The following is a 22,747-nucleotide window of genomic DNA, read 5'->3' on the forward strand; positions in this document are numbered from 1 at the left end:
GGTTCTTTACCAAGAAAATTGCACTTTGGCTGTCACAGTCTATCCTTATAGCTCCCTGTACTAACCCCATACTTAAACACAATCTCTGCAACCAAACTTCTTCATTGCTTGCCTGAGTGGCTGCCATGTATTCTGCCTCTGTAGTTGATAGTGCCACTACAGATTGTTTCTTACTCATCCACCTGACTGCACCTCCAAATAGGTTAAAAACATACCCACTTGTATATCTTCTCTGATCCAAATCTCTAGCCCAGTATGTATCAAAAAAGCCATGAATATCCAATGCTCTATCTAATCCTGCTCTTCCTTGGTAGCACAAACCATAATCACTAGTGCCACGCAAATACTTGAAAACCTGCTTCACTGTTGTCTAGTGCTCCTTCGCTAGTTTTGACATAAACTAGCTCAATACTCCCACCGCATGTGCAATGTCTGGTCTAGTACAGACTATTGCATACGTTAGACTACCGAGTGTACTTGCATATGGAACACAGGACATGCCCTCTTCCTCTTCTTATGTCTTGGGACACTGTTTGGCAGATAACTTTATACCTATAGGAATAGGAACCTTCACCGGTTTACTATCCTGCATATTAAACCTATGTAATATTGTCTCGACATAATTCCTATGGTTTAACGAGGTATTCCTCTTTTCCCGATCTCTTTTAATTTCCATGCCCAAAATATAGCTTGTAGCACCAAGATCTTTCATGTCGAATTTGGAGTACAATTGGGTCTTCAAATCCTAGATAATTTCTTTGTCATTTCCAATTAGCAACATATCATCCACATATAAGACCAGATAAATAAAATGGTCACCAATTAGTTTAAAATACACACAGTGATACCACATCCTTTATGACTTTTTTAACCCATACAGGGACTTCTTTAACTTGCTTACAAGTTCTTTCTTACCCTTCACCACAAAGCCTTCAAGTTGCTTCATGTAGATCTCCTCTTCCAGATCCCCGTGAAGAAATGTTTTCTTCACATCCATCTGTTCTACCTCTAAATCAAAAGCAATGGCAATAGATAAAGTAATCTAATAGAAGCTACCTTGGCAACAGGAGAAAGAATATCACCAAAATCAATTCCCGGCACATGTGAATAACCTTTTGCTAGCAACTGAGCTTTGTATTTCTCCACCTTTCCTTCTGCATTTGTCTTCTTCTTGAAAACCCATTTGCTACCAATGGGTTTCCTTCCAACCAAAAATTCCACCAGATCCCATGCCTCATTTTTGGGCAAAGATGCCATTTTATCAACCATGGCCTCTTTCCAGAGTTTTCCATCCTCTGAATCTACTGCGTCCTTCACAGTTCTAGGATCATCATTAGTAATGGATAAAGAGAAATTTTAACAGAAAGCAAATGGACTATACCTTTTTGACTTCCTTCTTTCAAGAATTGATCTTCTCACACCTAGAGTTTGTGGCTCTTCATCTTATGATTCCTCCTCTGCTGTAGAGTTTGATTCTTCCTCCTTAAGCTCAAACTCTATCTTCTCAGGTTCCTTTGCTTGGACTTCATGTTTAATAACATCTTTTGCCTCTCTAAACACCACATCTCAGTTTTACACAACCTTCCTTGTTACTCGGTTCCAAAGATTATAACCCTTTAAACCATCCTTATACCCCATAAAGATGCGCTTTTCAGATTTACTATCAAGCTTGGTTCTTTTCTCCTTTGGAACATGTGCATATGCATCACATCAAAATATGCTCAGATGTGAAAGAGAGGATTTCTCACCAGTCCATACCTCTTGTGGAATCTTATCCTCCAATGCTGATGAAGGTGATCTGTTGACCAGGTAACATGATGTCTCCACTACCTCTACCCAGAATTCCTATCCTAACCCGACACCGCTGAGCATGCTTCTTTCCCTTTCCATCAATGTCTTATTCATTCTTTTTTCAAATCCATTTTGCTCAGGTGTGTATGGAGTAATATTTTTCCATGCTATACCACACTTCTTAGAGAATTCTTCAAATTCCTTACTGCAAAACTCTTCATCATTATCTGTCCCCAACACCTTTATCTTCTTCTCTGTCTAGTTTTCCACCAGAGCCTTAAATTCTTTAAACCTATCAAAGAATTCAGATTTCTTCTTAAGGAAATATATCCATCTATTCCTTGAGAAGCCGCCTATAAATGATACATAGTACACAAAATTACCTAGTGATGGAACCTTCACATGTCCAAACACATCACCATGCATAAGATCTAATATTTGTTTCATCCTCTTACCACTAGAGGGGAAACTCACCAGATTATGTTTCCCATATACACAATTTTCACAGAAATCAAAATCCAGAGAGCTATTACTCATACCTTCTACTACCTTTACTATGAAGTATTCAAAGGCCCTTCTCTCCAATATGTCCAAGCCTTTGATGCCACAACATGGTATTCTCTCCAAAGACCACTATATTTTCTGCTACACTTTCAGGAACCACAAAACTGTTGCACCTAACAATAATAGTGCTACCTTGCAACTTGTACAGATTTCCAATGTGAATGCCCCGGATCATTACCAGTGCTCCCCCAACCATCCTACATGTATCCTTCTCGAACACTGTTTTTACACCTGCATCATCCAACTTGCTTATAATAATCAGATTTCTGGCCAATGCAGGAATATGCAGAACACCTAGAAGTGTTCTAACTCTTCCACCTTGCAAATTCAACTTTACTTTTCCGTGATTAACGACTCTAGCCTTCCTATCATCCCCTAAGAAGACATCACCACCATCGTATTTCCCATACTCGTAGAACCACTCTCTATGGGGAGTGAAATGAAAGGATGCACCTGAGTCAATAAACTATGCCTCATGATCTATATGTGTACTTGAAGAAGCCAAAGTACACATCCCCACCTTCATTTGAGGTGGTTTTCGCCTTTGTGGAAGGAGCATCATCAAATCCCTTTCCTTTCTCAAGAGCTTTAGATTTACATTCCCTTTTGTAGTGCCCTTCCTTTTCTCATTTCTAGCACACCACCTTTACAAGTTTTTCCTGGAGATTTAGATCTCCCTCTAGATTTAGATCTCCCACTTGATGACTTATTTTTGTTTCTGTTCTAGGACCATCCTTGTACAGACAAGGAATCACCATTCTGGCTCTCCATATTTTTCCGTCTCATCTCCTCCATCAGCAAGGATGAGACTATTTCATCAAACCGCAAGGCAGTTGCATTGCTACCTATTGCAATAACCAGACTATCCCACGAATCTAGTTGAAAACACAACAAACTAATGTACTTATCTTCATTTGAAATTTTAATATCAACAGAAAATAACTGACTTACCACAGTATTAAATGCATTCAGATGCTCTGTCACTGAGTCTCCATCTTTCATCCTCAGGTTATACAACTTTTTCCATAGGAACAATTTATTCACCAAAGACTTAGGTTGGTACAAAGTCCCTAACTTGTCCCACAAAGCCTTTGTTGTAGCTTCCCCTGATACATTCAACAATACTAAATCTGAGACACAGTTGTATTGTGCTCGTTGCCTTCCGATCCAACTTATTCCATTCTTTAGTAGACAAATCCATTGGTTTAGTACCTAGATCTACCGTGATCCATTGATCTTTATCCACCAACAGATCCGCCATCTTTAGTTTCCAAAACTCAAAAATATGACCATTAAATTTCTCGATCTCTATCTTTCCACTGCTCGCCATCATCTTTCACCATCGGAATCGATCCTACAGATCTCCCACTAAACAAGGTCTACCACAGGCTTGAGTGGAACCCCTCAGGAAAAAAGGCATCCCCTTGAAGCCAAAACAACTCTGATTCGAAATGTAGGTTTTAAACCCGCACAGAAATTACCTGCATACGAATTATAAAACACAAAAAGTAAACAATGTGAAAGAATAGCACATAAAACACATATACATAGAGATTTTCCCTTGGATCCCAAAACTGAGACTACCAGCATGATTTTTCATTATATTCCTTTCAATGTTACAATACATATTTATACATGAAGAAGCATCCAATACCATGGACCAAAAACCATCGTGTCCAAAACCATGGACTAAAAACCATCACGTCCAAAACCATGTGAGAAAAACATGCACAAAACCATAGGTAGGTCTGCCCAACCTAATATAGGGTCCAAAAAAAATAAATTCCCGGAGCGCTGCCTCAGACCGCCTAGAGGGGGTCTACCCACCCCCCTCAAACCCCCTAGATAAGGGGAGCTGCCTCCCCTCCTATGACCCTCCCAATGTACAATCGGCACAATGAAGGGGGGGCTCTGCCCCCTCTCTAACCCCCCAGTTAAGTACATGGGCTAGTCATGGAAAGAATATAACACAACCCAACACATGGAGGTTCTGAAAGACTAATAGAGAAGTACATCGATAAGCCATAAAAGTTTATCGATCTGTGTGAAGGTAGAGTTGAGGTATAAAACCGACATCACAACCATCTCAGGGTGTGGAAACTTGGTTCCTACATTCCCCCATACTACTCCACGTGAGACTTCAGTCCATGCTCTGCAGATTGATGCCAAAAGGGCCAGTAATGTAGGGATTTTCTTGGCTGACTAAACGTTGAACCTGGGTTAGGGACCATCAAGCCAACAAATGGTTCCATTGCTGAGGCAGGGATCTACATAATGAGATGTGTGATGTCGCTTGATTGGAATCCAACTAAGAAAGAGATTGAAGACTGGCTAGATAGAAAGATCCACGAATTCACGACGCAAGAAAATAGGAATCTGTGATTGACAAAGGAACAATGGTTGGACATATATTTGTACACAGAAATTCATGAAATCTTCTTCTGTTCTTTCTCAGTTGAATTATACAAGTGGATCACAAAGTTGGCAAACGACTAGGGAAGGTGGAGGCTTGACAATCCAATTGTCTGGACCCCAGAGTTAGTAAAGAAATTGGAAGCCTCTAAAGGTAAGATCGTGCATGTTGTCAATCATTGGCTCGACTGTATCATGGGAGGGTTTGTGATAGAGTTCGTAGTTGATACTTTGGTAAGCTACAGTGAAGCCGAGCACCGCTTCTTCAAGGGGCAGCGAGGTAAGTATTTGAAATCACTAAATACTTGGATTAAGATGCTCTTGTGTGAAAAGAGGGTCATGCAGTTACCTTGATGTTTGGAGCTATGCGAAGTGGAAGGTCTTTTAGAGACGGAGGAAGAAAATGCCCTGAGTATAGCCCGCTGATTGAGCCTCCTTTTAGTGATGACGAAGGAGCAGCGCAGGCTTTTCCATTGAGCACTATTTAGTTGATAAGACAGGGGTTCTCGTGAATACCTACACCATCTCCATCCTCATCCCCGCCACTTATCCCATTTCCCACACCACTGCTACCTCCACCATTGTTCAACATGGTGAACTTCGTAAAGCTACCTGTATTCAAGGGCATAGGAAATGAAGATCCATACCAATTTTGGTTCATTGCAAAGGCTATATGGGAAGCTCAGGGTGTTACGTATGATCAAATGAAGAAAGCAACTTTGGTTAGATCTTTTAAGGACCGTGAACTAATGTGGTAGATTAAGTACAGTATTGATAACTCGACATCTGTGTTGGCAGATTTCCAGACTGCGCTGAATAGGGAATTCAGTAGACCTAAGTCTCAAGCGTGATCCATTGTGGGATTCAAGGAGACAATGATGAAGCCTAGGGAGACACCCTAGGATTTGGATGAAAGATTGAAGTGTACGATCCATGAAGCCAACATGAACCTAATTGATGGAAATCACTGTGAATGGTTTGTGGCCTCGTTCCTGCCTCACCTAAGGGTTGCATCATCACAATAGAAGATTAGGACCTAGGCGAAAGCTCTTGAAATCATGATGAGACTGCATGAGACACCAATGCAGGATGCTAATCTGGGGGTTTAACAGATTCATATGCAGTTGTAGAACCTTTGCCTCGAAATGAAAAGCCTGAAGAAAGACAGAACAACTTGGTCAGAGGCACGCGAAGTAGTCTCATGCTTGAAATGCAAAGTTTTGAAAATGCAACAAGATGATGGAGCTTAGTGAAAAGAAGTTGCCTTCACTAGGTGGGTTAGTAGGCTATTTTTGGCGCAAAGTCTATTTTTAGACTATGTCTATTTTTAAACATAAGGATGATGGTCTATGAGTTGCAGGATGCTATTTGTGGATGATTGGTCATGTTGGTAAAAATAGATGGACTTCTATTTTTAGACATATGGGCGGAGTCTATTTTTAGACTGTCAGGCTCAAAATAGAACATTCGAATATTATTAGCTCTTAATAATATTTGGACTATAAACATTATCTTATCCTCTTGGAGCACTTCAGTTCGAGCTACGGATGTGGCACATGCAGCTGCGAGAAGGAAATACGCTTTTCTTATGGGTTAGTTGAGCTATTTCATGATGGACTTCAGTTAGAACTCAAGTGATTGAGTTTGGTGGAGTTGATTGAGGAGTTGATGGAGTTGTGTTCAGTTTGACTTAGTTGAACTAGTTGTATTTAGTCTAACTGCAAAATACACTAGTGATGAGTGATGTGAATTAATTGTTAATTAATTCACTAATTATTAACTCATAAAGCAACTAAAGAATACATCAGTTAACTCAGTGCATGGACATTTTAGTGGAGACAAGTGTTAGAGGTGGGTGAAAGAGTGAGATTGCTATCGGTTGTGACTATAGCTGTGCATGAGATTTGCACAATCAATGATGGAGATTGACAATGAGGATTGTGTGGTACAAGTCAACGGAAAACTACTTTGGATCAGACCTATTCTCACATTGGATTGCGCAGTAGAGGTAGGCAGACAGTGGAGGAGATTTGACCCTGTGACATGATTCAGATCTGAGCTAGTTTGTGTGTAACAGGTGGAGATAGTACTGAGTGCTTGTGAGGAGTATTGTACTATGTATTGTTACATGTTCTCTATCATTATAATATATAGATAGTTGGGGGTTTTTAGCTCTATGCTTTCCCCAGTACATACTGTGTTGATATGTGTGATTGATGTTTCAATGTGCGCATGCTATTGTTTTTGGTTCTGCAAATTGATGATCAACGTAGAGGAGGTTATGTATTATGCATGCATTCCACAAATAGTGTATAATCAAGATAATATCTGTGAATAAGTGTTATATTATTCAAAATTTCTACATGGTATCAGAGCTAGATGATTTGTAGAAAAAATTTCTACATGGTATCGGAGGAGAGTTGATCATCAGATCTATTATTCAGAAAGTGATTACATTTTATTTCTTCAGGCAGAGTCTGTAATCGGGCCAAGTAGCCTCTAGATTCATCATTCTTTTGGAAGGTGAGATATCCAGTGAATGGCCATACAGTCAATCTATGTACGAGAAATACTTTGTTCTCATGAATTTTAGATCAGAAGCGGTTGAGTTTTGAGCTGGTGGAATTCGAATTTGTAGTAGTGTTTTCTTGGTGTCAAAGTTGAAATGTCTTTCAACAGATTGCGATTGGAGTATGCCCTTGAAGGCAGCTCGAATTATATTGCATGGAAAGACAGGATGGAGGCGGTGTTAGATGAAAATGGGTTGAAGGAGTTCATAGATGCTGAGGTCACAAAGCCTACTGATGCTGCTCACGTTGAGGCTTGGCAAAAGAAGACAACAAAGTGTCGAAGGATTCTGTTGGAGGGCGTGAAGGATCACATTGTATCCAGCCTGCATGGAAAGGCTTATCCATACTTGATGTGGAAAGCGTTGATAGATTTATTCCAAAGCAAGAGCGACCAGAGGAAGTTGGAGCTCAAGGATAAACTCAGAAACATTAAGCGTGAGAATGGAGACAGTATGCCCAAGTATCTCACTAAGTTCACCCAATGCCGGGATGAGCTGGGAGGTGTGGGGGTGACTGTCGATGATGAGGACTTAGTGAGCTTGTCTCTCCTTGGTCTTCTAAAGAGTTGGCATTCCTATCAGGACTTTGTCAATGGTCAGGAGAAATTGCCAGGATGGGAGAGAATTTGGTTAGATCTTGTGAAAGAGGAGATCAGGCGGAATACCAGGGACGGATCTTCATCAAAGGCATCTGATGAAGAAAATTGCACTTTGGCTGTCAAAGCAAAGAAGGGGAAGGAGAAGGGTTCTCTTTCCAAATCCAGTTCTTCCAATGATGGGAAGAAGGTTGACAAATCGAAAGTGCGATGCTTTCGTTGTCATGAGTTGGGCCATTATGCTTCAAATTGTCCACGGAGGAAATCCAAGAAGGGATCCGGGGAAGGATCTGAAGGTGAGGCACTTGCTTCACAGGTTGAGTTGGATTTCACACTCTTCGCATGCATGGTTTCATCCATGGTGGGAAGTGGTTGGTTTCTTGACAGTGGAGCTTCTTTCCACATGACCGGTGACAAGAGTTTGTTCAGTACTTTGGAGGAGAAAGATCTCCAGATACTCATAGCGATGGGTAATGATGAGAAGTATAGTGTCTGAGGTGTAGGCTTGGTTATTTTTCATAGGGAGCATGGAGCTCGCCTTACCTTGACAAATGTCAAGTATGTACCAGGACTGAAGAGAAACTTGGTGTCGATTGCGATGCTGGAAGACAGAGGCTATGATGTAGTCTTCAGTAAGGGAAAGGTTTTCCTTAGACACATAATCACTAGACAGGTGAAGCAAATTGGTTCATGGGTCAAGAACCTATATGCTCTTGAGGTTCAAGATGCATGCAAAGCCTTGAGCAGCGATGCAACTGATGGAGACTTGGTGGTTGAGAGGGAGCGTATATTACCACTCAACATGCAGAGCCAGAAGAAGTCTCAGACGACTGTGGAGGAGCCACGATTGGTGTAGCAGCTTCAGGAGGTTGTGGAGCAGCCACAACAAGCGAAGCTGAGAGGAGATCAAGTAGAGACATCTACTCATGAAGAGACCTCCAGTAGGAGGAAACTTCGAGCTAGGTGGGTAGAGGGATCGCATGCAGCCATACCTCCAGGAAGGAGGTTGGGTGATATAGAGTGATCATCCCAAGGAGGAGGGGCAGGATCCTTGAGGTATCCAACCTCTTGGATGAGACCTTGCTATGGGATCCCCGATGTTGAGTAGTAGGAACTGACTGATTGGGTAGAGACAGATGTAGATGGAGCGACAAAGAGAGCGATAGTGTAGGGAATCCCAGGACAGCGCGTAGCTAGTAGGTTGCAGCAATGCGAGAGGCACAAGTGTTTTGCACAGTGCTAGGTGGCACAGAGAAGTGTGCAATGGTGCGAGATGCATGGAGATGTTGCAGTAGCGCAGATGTTAGAGAGGGAGAACTTTTCAGCAGTAGGTAGAGTGTGTTCCTAGCCCAACGGAGTGGTCTGTTGGGAGTGTTTTTGTTCCAAGTGTTGTTGGAGCAAGTGGACCGGGCAAATGTGTTGCATGCAGAACATTCTAGAGTTGTAGGATAGGGGTTGCAGATAATCCATATCTTGTTGAGAGGGAGTGTTGATAATGCAACAAGATGATGGAGCTTAGTGAAAAGAAGTCGCCTTCACTAAATGGGCCCGCAGGCTATTTTTGGTGCAAAGTCTATTTTTAGACTGTCTATTTTTAGACATATGGATCATGGTCTATGAGCTGCAGGATGTTATTTGTGGATGATTGGTCATGTTGGTAAAAATAGATGGAATTATATTTTTAGACATATGGGCGGAGTCTATTTTTAGGCTGTCAGGCTAAAAATAGAACAGTTGAATATTATTAGCTCTTAATAATATTTGGACTATAAACATTATCTTATCCTCTTGGAGCACTTCAGTTCGAGCTGCGGATGTGGCACATGCAGCTGCCAGAAGGAAATACGCTTTTCTTATGGGTCAGTTGAGCTATTGCATGATGGACTTTAGTTAGAACTCAAGTGATTGAGTTTGGTGGAGTTGATTGAGGAGTTGATGGAGTTGTGTTCAGTTTGACTTAGTTGAACTAGTTTTATTTAGTCTAACTACAGAATACACTAGTGTTGAGTGATCTGAATTAATTCACTAATTATTAACTCACAAAGCAACTAAAGAATACATCAGTTAACTCAGTGCATGGACAGTTCAGTGGAGACAAGTGTTAGAGGTGGGTGAAAGAGTGAGACTGCTATCAGTTGTGACTATAGCTGTGCATGAGATTTTCACAATCAATGATGGAGATTGCCAATGAGGATTGCGTGGTACAAGTAAAGGCAAAACGAGTTTGGATCAGACCTATTCTCACATTGGATTGCACAGTAGAGGCCGGCAAATAGCGGCAGAGATTTGAACCTGTGACTTGATTCAGATCTAAGCTAGTTTGTGTGTAACAGGTGGAGATAGTACTGGGTACTTGTGAGGAGTATTGTTCTATGTATTGTTACATGTTCTCTATCATTATAATATACAGATAGTTGAGGGTTTTCAGCTGTATGCTTTCCCCAGTATATACTGTGTTGATATGTGTGATTGATGTTTCAATGTGTGCATGCTATTGTTTTTTATTCTGCAAATTGATGATCAACATAGCGGAGGTTATGTATTATGCATGCATTCCGCAAATAGTGTATAATCAGGATAATCTCTGTGAATAAGTGTTATATTATTCAAAATTTCTACACAAAGGACAGGGGCATGACAAGGATCACTGTCCAATCTTTGTGAATTATGTTGCAGTAGGGGGACCAATGCCTCTAAGGCTGGAGGTTGCAGCAGGGCCAGTACAGAGCCTGCGCTATGGTGTGCTATATGCTAGGTAGCTGGGATACATGTGACCGACAATTTCCATTTTCTTCAAAAATTCATACAGACGCCACAAAAACGTTTCTACAATTTCTATCAATCAATAGGTTAGGATGAGAACAATTGCCATAGTTATGAATTAATGATGGACAAGACACCTATGTACAGGGTGCAGGGAGAAATGCAGCCTCTAGACCAAGGCACTAGGGGAGTCTGAGGTGAGTATCAGAGGTGCGACTGAGGCTGAGGGTAGCTTATCTATTACAATTATATAGAGCAAGGACACTACGTGAGAGACTTCCCAAATCTGATGCGACTTTCGTGCTACTATTGTACTCAGTTTGACCATGCGACTGACGATTGCCCTATATTTTTGGCTAAGATTCACAAAAATGGAGCGGAACCCTCGTAACTGGCTCAGAACCTATAGATGATGAGGGATGAGCCTCACGAGGAATACCTTAAGGTAAACATTATGCTACGGAGTGGAATGATGATTGGTGAGGATAAGGGGAAGCAACCTGCAGAGGGTGAGTGGGTCCACAAAGCACCAGAAAAGGAGACTTGGTTTGATCTAGAACGCGTAAAAGAAACATTTATGGAAGGAAAGGAAAATTTGGTTGAGCCCTATACCTCAGGAATTCAGGAGAAACCAGTTGATGAAATAGATCCATCCATGATTACCACGTTCTTGAGGACTTTCATGAAACTACTCCATGATAGTAAGGCTGTGAATGGGACTACAAGAACTGATCAATTGGTGTAGTGGCAAGGACAACGCTACTAGCGAACCACATATAGTCAAAAATCTTGGTAAGCATAAGGCAAGGACTGGACATGAGATGGACTCACCATGCAGATAAAGGAATATGAAATGGACTAGGTTATCTTGGATTTGGGGTCCAACACGAATTCTTTGCCGAAACAAACATGGAAAAGAATGGGTAGACCTGCGCTCCAGTGGTCTCTGATCTAGCTAAGGATGGAAAATCAAGAGAAAATCATCCTAATGGGAAGGTTGCAGTGTGTAAAAATTGGCATCGAAGGCATGATCGCACTGGTGGATTTTGAAGTAATAGAGAATGTGGATGACAACAATCCCTACCCCGTGCTCCTTGGGATTGATTGGGTCACTTACATAAATGGGATAATCAACTTGAAGAAGCGAAAGATGATATTTGAGAAGAAATCGCTCCATGTAGTGGTGCCACTAGATCCTGCAAGAAGGACCGCACCATACAGAACCAGTCCAAGATTATGAAAGTGACGATGATTTGGACCAGATTTACAAGATAACTGTGTGATACCACGACTGGGTGAATCCGACAGCAGAAAGACGTATTGCATGGGACCGCGAGAGCTCCTGCACATTAGATTCAGATGAAGAACTAGAGCACTGGAAGAACCAGCTACATGAACTATCTACGCTGCACTGTAGTATGATGACCAAGTCATTACATTGTGTATCATTAAAGGAACGAAATTTGCCACACTATGATGGGTTAACTAACGTTGATCACTTTTTGGAAGCATTCGAAAGGGAAGTGCCTGAGAAGCATCACTTCTAGGCATTAGATTGGGTGCTGTGTGCTACATCCGCAAGATGGTGGGGTACACACAAGGAAAGATTTGAGGATTGGTGCTAATATAGAAGGATGATGAAGATACGTTTTTTCCACCCAAACATATGACTAACAGAATTGTATGATGGGAGAAATGATCCACGCAATCATTTGGCGAAATGGACTAAAGTATATGAAGCAAGGCAACAGCCAGAGTGGGTCCATATGTTTTGTCATACCTTGGATGTTATACCAATGAATTGGTACCTGGAGAGAAAAGTTCATCATGGCACTGAAGAATGGGATTTTATAAGCCAAGGATTTTTTATGATGTTCAGTTTCGAAGATGGATTTGAATCTATCAACCAAGCATTGCAGGAGGCAAAGACAACCTTCTTTAGGATACCGCAGGATCCTATAGACCTTATTCAACCTGATTAGACTACCCAACTAAGCCATGCACTGGAGTGTTACCATGAAACAACAGAAGAAGAAGATGAAGACCCACAAAAGGTTAATATCCCAGAGATTGAAGATCACCCCAGAGTTGATGGACCATAGCTAGAGAACCCAAACATAATTGAGCTGCTCAAGACCAGGCAAATGAACATTAGCACTGATCCAGGTGGATGTTGGTGGCCACCCACCTATCCCATTTGGACCCCCACAACTATCTCTTTCAGTCTTTTCAGTTTCCTAAATTGTAGCACAGTTTACTATTTTTAGCATTTTTTCGGGTCCTGAACTTCCGGAGCCATTTTGAGGCCCTAAACAACGTTTTTTTGGGAATCTGGGGCAACATGGGTCCATGGACCCATGTTGCCTCCCAAAGTAGTAGTACTCGGATAGATCTTTCTAACGAGCTATCGTACGCGTCAAACGAAGATCATATGCCAAAGTTACGACCCGGGGAAATTGATGTACCAATTTACCCAAACGGGGCCCACAATTTGGTGTTTCATCTTCTAGGGTTAGGTTTCGGGATGTGAAGGGTTTTCCATTGTTTCTCAACAATAAATAGGCCTTCGAGCCTCATTGTAACACAGTTTTTAGAACAGTTCAGAGGCATGTAGCCACCACATCTCTTCTTAGAGATAAGCTACCATCGCCCTAGCTAGTTTATTTCCATTTCTGTTTGTAAGCATGTTTCAGTATTTTCCATTAATGAAATGAAGTATTATTTCCGCTGCATCTCTATATTTATGGTTATCGCATCTCTGTATTTATGGTTATCTCTGTAATCTATTGCATTCCTGTTTAAATCCGGATCAGTGGTATCAGAGCGGTCTGCTTTTTCTATGTTTTTCTTTGCATGTCCCCAACGAGGTCGGGATATAAGGAGTTAGGGCTTGAACTGGTCGAACATTTGCAAGACCAGCCTCGCAAATCCCGACGGCCTCCCATGGCGGATGAGAAGAAAGACGAGGGGGCAGGAGATCCTATGAAAATCTTTCTCGAAGAAGCGCTCGAGCGGCAAAGGAACGCGATGATGGATAGCTTTGCATAGATCCTTCAGCGGCTACCCAGAGGCGACGCATCGGCTTCCAACAACGACTTTGGAAATGCCACACCGTTTAAGGTACAAGTTAATTTTGAAATCCCCATTTTCGAGGGTCAAATAGATGCAGATGCCGTAGATAAATGGTTAAATCTGCTAGATGGGTATTTTTCTGTTCATGAATTTTCAAATCGGGAAAAGATTGTTTTCGCTCTTCTCAAAGCAGCCCCCCACGTCAAGGACTGGTGGTAAACCTACTGCGAGCAGAAGGATGAAAGTACATGCTCACTATTTTTAGCCGCACCCACTTGGAATGACTTCCGGGATGCCATCAAGGAGCAGTACTACCCTGTCGGAAGCTATGAGGACAAATACATCAAATGGACCACACTGCGGCAGGGACGAGACCAAGATGTGCCGGAGTTCACAAACATTTTTCATACCCTTCGCACATAGTTGGGTATCAAAGATTCTGAGCTGCATCTGGTACTCAAATACTGTGGCTGCCTGCACAAGTACATCCAGGAAGAGATGGTGTTCTTGAACATCTCCTCACTTGGCACAGCATACCGATACGCTGTCAAAATCGAGCAAAAGTTCAAACAGAAGAAGCGAGACTTTGGATCTGCAAATCCGAAGCCCAAAGGACAAAGCCAAGGCGGGGTGACCCAAGACAACCCGTTGAAGCCGCAAGAAAAGAACAACACCACGAAGCTGAAGAAGGACACAGGAAAGTGGTGTGAGTTCCACAAGAGTCCCACTCCTAACACAAGTGAGTGTCGGACCAAGAAATCGCTTGTCTCCGAGTTGAAGGCTTCCGAATCAAATGCATGTTCTGACCCTGAGCCAAAACCCGACAATGGGAATGGCAAAGGGAAGCAAATCATTGATGCGGATCCCAGTGCCACTGTTGCCACCGCCAAGATCCAGAAAGATGAGCCCGAAAATCCAGAGGAAGGGGAGCATCTTTTCCACTCACAGATGTGGGTGAAGGGTTCGCCGCTACAATTCATTGTCGACAGTGGCAGCCAAAAGAACCTCATTTCAGTAGAGGTCGTGAAGCGGTTGGTCCTACCGACTACACCGCACCCACAGCCATATAATATCGGGTGGCTTCATGAAGGACGAGATCTCAAAGTTCGCCAGCAGTGCCGCCTTCCCTACAGCATGAAGCCCTTCACAGACGAGGTATTGTGTGATGTTACACCTCTGGATGTTTGTGATGTATTATTAGGCCAACCATACTTGTGGAGGCGACATGCTGTGTATGAGTCCAGGCCTCGTGCTGTCATTATTTCTTTGAATAATTCACTATACAGGATACCGGAGGTAGCCCCACCTACCGCCACATCTTTGATCACTGCTAAGAAAGGCAGCAAGCTCATCTCCCAGACCAGGAAATTTATCTGTCTGGTTCACTCCCAAAATAAGGGGAAGATCGTTGCTACGTCCATGACCCCTGCAAAAGGTTCCTCCATGCAGCAGCAGCAAAGGGATACGGTCATGACAGAACACAGGAACAACTTCTCCTCACCCACCGGCGTACCACACAAGTTTCTGGTGGGCGACAAAGTTTGGTTACATCTGCAGAGAGAACGCCTTACCAGAACCCATCAGAAACTCAGACCACTCCGACATGGTCCTTACACCAGTACCAAGGCTACGGGTAACAATGCTTTGAAGCATAGCATTCCTCCATTCCTTCGCTTGCACCAAGTGATCAATGTGGACCGTCGTCGACCATGCTTCCCACCATTTCTGAACACATCAGAGATTGCAGAACAGCGCACCAGGGACCAAGTTCAGCAGATGGAGGAACTCAACGCAATGGGGACCATTGCTTCCTAAGGGGGGAGGAATGATCCAGGTGGATGTTGGTGGCCACCCACCTATCCCATTTGGACCCCCACAACTGTCTCTTTCAGTCTTTTCAGTTTCCTAAATAGTAGCACAATTTACTATTTTTAGCAGTTTTTCGGGTCCTGAACTTCCGGAACCATTTTGAGGCCCTAAATGACGTTTTTTTGGGAATCTGGGGAAACATGGGTCCATGAACATGGGTCCATGTTGCCTCCCAAAGTGGTAGTACTCGGATAGATCTTTCTAACGAGCCATCGTACGCGTCAAACGGAGATCGTATGCCAAAGTTACGACCCCGAGAAATTGATGTACCAATTTACCCAAACAAGGCCCACAATTTGGCGTTTCATCTTCTAGGGTTAGGTTTCGGGATGTGAAGGGTTTTCCATTGTTTCTCAACAATAAATAGGCCTTCGAGCCTCATTGTAACACAGTTTTTAGAACAGTTCAAAGGCATGTAGCCACCACATCTCTTCTTAGAGATAAGCTACCATCGCCCTAGCTGGTTTATTTCCATTTCTGTTTGTAAGCATGTTTCAGTATTTTCCATTAATGAAATGAAGTATTATTTCCGCTGCATCTCTGTATTTATGGTTATCGCATCTCTGTATTTATGTTTATCTCTATAATCTATTGCGTTCCTGTTTGAATCCGGATCAGGCTCGGAGGAAGAACCAAAGTTTGCAAAGATTGGGGACTATTTGGATGACACGACAGTAGATAAGGTCACCGAACTGCTCCACGAATATCATGACTTGTTCCCCACAAATTTTCCGATCTGAAAGGGATAATAGGAGACCTGGGGGTCATGAAGATCACCATAAAACCGGATTCCAAACTTGTGAAACAAAGACCTTACCACCTTAATCCGGAGTCAAAGGAAAGGGTCCGTGTAGACTTAGATAAGATGATTGCGACATGTATTATTGAACCGATGAAATAATTTGATTGGGTAAACCCTATAGTGGTTTAGGAAAAGAAGTAGAAGGAAGAAATAAGGATACACGTAGATGTTAGGAAGTTGAATGATGCCTGTGTGCATGATCCCTTCCCAACCCCATTCACCAATGAGGTCTTGGATAATGTTGGTGGCCAAGAAGCATATTTGTTCACTGATGGGTTCTCTGGGTACCATCAAATCAAGATCGCGTCGGAGGATAGAAGTAAGATGACCTTCATGACGGAATGGGGATGCTTCGAGTATATGGTGATGCATTTTAGGCTGAAGAACGTGACAACGATCTTTTTGCACGTAGTCATCACATCATTCAAGGATTTTATTCTTAAATTTTTGGAACTGTACTTCAATGATTGGACGATGTTTGGATTTGTCAAGTGCCATGTGGAAATTCTGCACTTGATGCTAGATACATGCCAAAGATACCAGATCGTGCTCAATATGAAGAAATATTTTTTTTGAGTCCCTTTTAGGATGTTGTTGGGCCATGTGGCATGTAGACAAGGCTTGATGGTAGACCCAGATAAGATCATGTCATAATCAACATGGAGGTGCCCAGGACTGTGAAATAGTTGCACACAACACTGGGGCATATGAGGTATTATAGGGAATTCATCAAGAGCTATGCCCAGATTACCATGCCGATGGAAAAATTGTTAGAAAAGGATGTTACGTTATGTTGGAATGAAGAATGTTAGAAGAGCCTGGATGTGCTGAAGGAGAAGATGGCCACCGCACCAATCCTAGTCTTCCCGAATTGAAAGAAGGAATTTTGCACTGGGAGAAGTACTGACAGATGCAAGTGAAGGGGACTTGGATCATCCTATAGCATTTGCAAGTAGGAAGCTGTCCAAAGTGGAGAAAAATTATTCCACAATAGAACACAAAGGCTTAGCTATGGTGTACGCGCTCTAGAAGTTCAGGCAATATTTTTTGGGTGGACACTTTAATATATATACGAACCATTTCGTATTGAAATACTTGGTCAACAAGCCTATGTTGGGGGGAAGGATATGCAAGTAGCTGTCATTGTTTTAGGAGTATGATTTCAAAGTTATTGTGAAACCAAGACATTTGAATGCTGGACCAGATCATCTGTCGCACATCAAAACCAGAGAGGAACCTACTAATTTTGAGGAGGGACTACCTAATGCACAACGCTTTGTAGTGCGCATCATAGACAGTAACTTGGAAGATATTATACACTTCCTAATGACAGGTATGGCTCTGGAAGGATATATAAGCCAATAGAAGAAGGAATTGGTGGTGTGCGTGACATACTTTTCTGTCATTGTATGACACTTGTACAAAATGGGGTCAAATGAAATATTGCGGCATTATGTGCCAGAGTTTGAATGAAACAGCATCCTCGCTGAGGTTCATGACGGAACCGCGGGAGGTAATTATCTAGGAAAAACAACAATGCAGAAGATGATACGCATTGGGCTATGGTGGCCAACCTTGCATAAGGATTCAAAAGAATATTGTAGGGCATGCGACGCTTGCCAAAGAATGGGTAGGCCCTTGCACAGGGATGAGCTGCTCTCAATCTACAGGTATCACTACAACCCTTCGAGAAGTGTGCAATTGACTTTGTAGGACCAATTCAGCTGCCAGGAAAGAAGACGGGTGCACGATACATCATAACGACGACTGAATATTTAACCAGTTGGGTAGAGGGCAGCTTGTGAAAGACTATATAAGTGCGATAGCCATAAAATTTATCTTTGAGTATGTACTGATAAGGTTTGGTTGTCAAAAATTTTTAATGAGTGATCACAGTACACACTTTCTCAATAAGACTATCAGCGCGATGATGGAGGAGTTTCAAGTGTACAATCAGAAGAGCACACCCTATCATCCATAGGATAATGGGATAGTGGAAGCGTTTAATAAAATATCGTAGAGTGCACTCATGAAGGTTTTTAATGCTCAAATAAATGACTAGAATGTGCACATACCCACAGTGCTATGGGCTTATAGAACGACTTGAAAGAAGTTGAGTGGACAAAACATCATTCACACTGGTTTATGGCATGGAAGCTGTGATTTCGATGGAGTACATTGTACCTAGTATGTGCATAGCGGCATTCACAGGAATGGTGGATCGTGGAGCCCTGGAGGAGAGGATCGTGTAGCTAACAAAGCTTGAAGAAGATCAATTTCTAGCTGGATTCCATCAAGACGATCGAAAGGAGCGCAAAACGGCCTGGCGTGATCGGCACATCAAATTGCACACCTTCAAGGTAAATGATATGGTCTTCTTATATGACAGTAGTTTTGAGAAATTTCCAGGGAAATTTAGGATGCATTTGCTGGGGACCTATGTCATATGGAAGATTACCGATGGTGGAGCAGTTCAATTGGTAAAATTGAATGGAGAACCATTCCCACGACGTGTGAATGGTAGCCGATTGAATCCATACACCTGCTATCCACCTAGATGACTACACGATGGAAGCACAGTCTTAGTGCTCTAGGCAGCTAATAGGAGGTGCGGGACTATAAAATACACTACCGAGGTTGGGGAGCTGCGCAATTGGGGAATTGTGCAGAATGAAGGAATGTCATAGTGTCAGCAGACATGCGCAGGGAGCTACTCTACCCGAGAAGGGACAGCACAGGGCAGTTGAAAGGTGACCTTTATGGTCATTGTTCATGACTTGACAATTGCAAAGTGGCCAAATGGAGTGGGGGAGACATTTAAGTTGGAATTTAAGGACAATATATATGACAATCTGTCGCCAATTTAGTATTTATGAACGTGTTATGGCGGGAACGGTCGGATTTTATTTAGAAAATGCCTATAAATTATAGGTGGCTTCCCAGTGAAAAACAATTGCCATTTTGAGAATTGAGGTATGAAGCTCTCAGACGCGTATGAACCCTTTGCTCTTTGAAGCCTTGATAGTGAACTTCGTCTTTGAGAAGTTGCCAACAAAGACGTAGGTTTCGTTGTCTAGCATAATGTTAGTGCCCATAGTAACCCTAAGTGCATGAGAAGTAATGACAATCGACAGAACTGCCTCAGAGGTCATAACGACAATAGAGGGAGTTGTCCCAGAAGTTGGAAGTGTAGAAGTACTGGCAGAAGTGCCTAAATCCCCTAGGACATGCAGGTTGAGGCCTACGCCAACCCAGGAGGGTCCAAAATCTAAGAAGGATAAGTAGAATGTGCAACAGCTGGTGCGTACATCATCGAGAAAGCACCCACATATAGGAAAGCCCATTGCATATGAACAGGCTAAGGTAATTGACCTAGAGCCTAAAGCTGAGGTTGAAGAACTCCATGTGGGCACGGATGATATTGATATGGAGGGGGCGGAGGACATTGATGTGGAGGGGTCTGACCCCGTTTCTAAACTGCTTGAGTACATTCATCTCCGTAGAGGCAAGGTTAAGGTTCCGAAGGATATTGATGAAAGTGAGGTCAAATTGCACATACCCTTACTCTCGGACAAAATTGCCTTTGAAGGACTACGCTTGGGGCGGATCCCCCTGTTAAAATTAGAGGACTATGATTTGGTTAATGCAGAACACTTTCCCCATTTAGCGACATACCAACTCATGCATCGCGTCTTCTACAAAGACTCTGGTGTGACCGCGTTGGAGCCAAGGAAGTGGGTAAAAGCGGTGGATAAGGCAGGTCTGTTAAACATGTTGTTGGTACCTTATTATAACCACAAACCCATAACCATGGTCGTGATCAAGCAGTTGCTGTGATTGGTGCATGATGGGTGTCTGTGGCTAGAAGATCTAATACCCATCACTCACATGATGATCCATAGGATCAATTGGCTATCGTAGTCAAATCTGTGTGGCTATTCCATCATGAGTATAGCTACCCCGCGGTCAAAGTTGCAACGAAAATATTGGCAGGAAATATTATGCGGAAGTATCGTGCAGATGAGGTGCCAACACCAGTAGTAGCCTTAGAGGCTCAGTGCGCGGAGGGCATATGGTTTAACTGGGTGCACTACCTCTGCAAAGAGTTCCTCGTGAACTACAGAGAGGTGCAGGATCATAGCAAAACATTCCACTATGCCTAGCTACTGTTGTCCATAGTGTTGGTCGTGTGGGAGTTACCAGAGGATAGCAGTGTCCTTCGGTCACACTTGACCTAGCAGAGGCAGTGAATTTTGCTTTGCTGTGGGCTACGAAGGACCCTCAAAGGGTCAAGGAAAACAAGGTCTTTTGGATCTTCATGGTGATGGGCATCCGTATGGCCCTCAATCACAAATCGTTGTTGTCACTAACTATGTATGAGAAGCTACAGGAGTATGTGGAATTCAAGGCTGATTTCCACTGGGTCTTGATATGTGCACACAAGAACCCTGAGTAGAAATGGTATACCCTGCCATACCTGGCAATAGACGACATAATTAAAGTGGTCCTTGACAACTGGCCGGCAGATTGGCACACTTCTTCGTACCTGACAGTTGGGTCTAGCAAGATCGCAGCACAACAGAAAAAGGAGGAGGCCAAGCTGAAGATGGAGTAGTTTGCCGCAAAAAGAAAAAATGAGGCTGAGGACAAGGCTAAAGGCAAAGCACACCATCGCGATGTAGATGGGATGATAGGGGGAAGAAGAGGAGTGCAGCTCTGACAGGAGTCGGACGTCGCTTTCTCTAGAGACAGACGAGGAGGAACAACAATTGGAATAGGGAGGAGCGGGCCTAGAAACCACTACGTTCCACATTAAGTGCAACAGGGATCCATAGAAGGTAGGGTTGTGGAAGAAGTCTAAGGCCAGCAAGACTTCTCTCGATCCGATCACCTTAACAAAAGGTTATTTAAATGATATCGGTGATATGGTCAGAGATACCACTGCGGAGCTGCTGCAGCAATTTGAGCTACAACAGAAGTAGGCCTTATGGGCCATTTAGATGGGTCTGCATGAGCTGCAGATCCAGGCATTGTAGGTCTAGACCAGCGTGGGATGAAGCAGCGCGATGTCAACTAGTTTGGCACTCGGGACATTAGTGGTGCGCAACCTAGATCCCCGGGCAATACTACTACCGGAGGGAATGATAACCACAGATACTGAAGCTAACAGGCTTGGTATCAACACCCTAAAAGGAATTGCGCTCAATTTGGCCGCAATTCCTTGTGAGGCACTTCACAATTTGCAAGATGGCATGATCGCGGTACTTCGGGCCTGCAAAGAGTGCGCGTTACACGTAATCAGTGAGCAGAAAGTCAAAAATTCTCAGATGAAGATACAAAGAGATTCTTCTGTCAACCTCTTCAAAGACATCATAGACAAAAATGAGCACATGACCAAGGTGGTGGCTGAGGCATGTAGGTCTGTCCCAAAGCTGGCCATTCCAGATGATGAGCCAATAGATCTGCGGATTCAGAAACTCATTGTTGGAGTGTGACACCAGAACAGAGTTGGCCAAGGTTCAGTTTGACCTTAACCTCCAGATCTTACAATGACAATTGAAGGCCCGACCTTCAACCCCACTAGAAGTTAGATAATAGCGCGAGACAGCTGTGAAGGATGTCGTGGCAGTAGTAAACAATGTTCTAACGGAGTATACCATGCTTTTTGAGCAGGCGCTCAAAGTGGTTACCAATTTGCAGGAAGATCCCACCTTGCAAAGGTTGGAAACAGAGGCTTGGGAGCTCAAGCAACGACATGATGAAGTCAATGTGATGGCGCGCACTTTCGCCCTTACACAGAAGGTAGCCAAATTGCAGGAGGCAAAGGTATTAAAGCAGCAGGTGGATGCAGCGTAACGCAAAGAGGGCATCCTAAATGCCAGAATGGGGCCTTCCCTTGTTGAAGCCTATGCGCTCACCGCCACCATCGAAGGAAAGTTGGTTGGTTTACAGGAAGCTGAGCAGAGGATATAGTCAAACAGTACAGGGCTAGCGATGGAGAAACATGTTGACAAGATGACGCAAGCGGCAATACAGTGTGCTGCTGAAGTTGCAGTAGTCCAGGTAGAGTTGGGAGGTCTTTGTAAAAAATCTTTGCACTGACAGACTGACTCAAGGGCGAGTCACCATATTTGTGTTGGGGTCCTATTAGGAATGGGTCCCCTGGGGTCAATTTTGGGGTTAAAAATCCAAGGTTTGGGGTGGAAGCCCAGAATTTTGTATAAAGAAATGTAAACTCTCTGCATTTTGTGGTCATGGAGCATGAAGATATCAAGAGTCAAAGAGGGTTTTTTCCCTTAGTCTAGATAG

The sequence above is a fragment of the Pinus tabuliformis genome, chromosome 2_2 (assembly GCF_031772625.1).
Source record: "Pinus tabuliformis cultivar Carrire ecotype Pingquan chromosome 2_2, CPIR1, whole genome shotgun sequence".
In the NCBI taxonomy this organism is placed as follows: Eukaryota; Viridiplantae; Streptophyta; class Pinopsida; order Pinales; family Pinaceae; genus Pinus; species Pinus tabuliformis.